The sequence below is a fragment of the Cyprinodon variegatus genome, unplaced genomic scaffold (genome assembly GCF_000732505.1).
Source record: "Cyprinodon variegatus isolate N-32 unplaced genomic scaffold, C_variegatus-1.0 Scaffold2870, whole genome shotgun sequence".
NCBI lineage: Eukaryota > Metazoa > Chordata > Actinopteri > Cyprinodontiformes > Cyprinodontidae > Cyprinodon > Cyprinodon variegatus.
The window spans coordinates 4,521-5,521 of record NW_015153323.1 but is presented as its reverse complement, the minus strand read 5'-3'; positions in this window follow the sequence as shown (position 1 = coordinate 5,521).

The following is a 1,001-nucleotide window of genomic DNA, read 5'->3' as shown; positions in this document are numbered from 1 at the left end:
AAGAAAAAGTCCATTGATGGAATAACCTGGTCATTCAGTATATTCAGGTAGTCAGCTGAACTCATTCTTTGAGCACATACTGCTGCTGAACCTAGACCTGACCAACTGAAGCAACCCCAGATCATAGCACCGCCCCCACAGGGTTGTACAGTAGGTACTAGGCATGGTGGGTGCACTACTTCACCTGCCTCTCTTCTTATCCTGATTGGCCCAGCACTCTGTAACAGGGTAAATCTGGACTCATCAGACCACGTGACCTTCTTCCATTGCTCCACAGTCCAATCTTTATGCTCCCTAGCAAATTGAAGCCTTTTTTTCAGGTTAGCCTCACTGATTAGTGGTATTCTTACGGCTACACAGCTGTTAAGTCCCAATCCCTTGAGTTCCCTTCGAATTGTGCGTGTGGAAATGATCTTAATTTCAGTATTAAACATAGCCCTGAGTTCTACTTTTGTTTTTCTTCGATTTGATCTCACCACACGTTTAAGTGATCGCCGGTCACGATCATTCAGGATTTTTTTCCGGCCACATTTCTTCCTTGAAGATGATGGGTCCCCACTATCCTTCCAGTTTTTAATAATGTGTTGGACAGTTCTTAACCCAATTTTAGTAGTTTCTGCAATCTCTTTAGATGTTTGCTCTGCTTGATGCATGCCAATGTTTTGACCCTTTTCAAACAGACTAACATCTTTTCCACGACCACGGGATGTGTCTTTCGACATGGTTGTTTAGGAAATGAAAAGCAAGTCATTGCACCAGTTGGGGTTAAATAACTTGTTGTCAGCTGAAAGATAATCGCCAATGCAGTAATTATCCAATAGGAGGCTCGTACCTATTTGCTAAGTTGAATTTAGGTGGCAACTTTTCTTTTGGCCATGTTGAAAGGAAGAAATAAAAAAAGATAAAGCTTTGACCAATTCCATTTTAGGAATTCTGCACATCATTGCAGATTAATGACACCCATCAATTTGCGATGTTAGCCTTCTGGGAAAGAAGTGTCA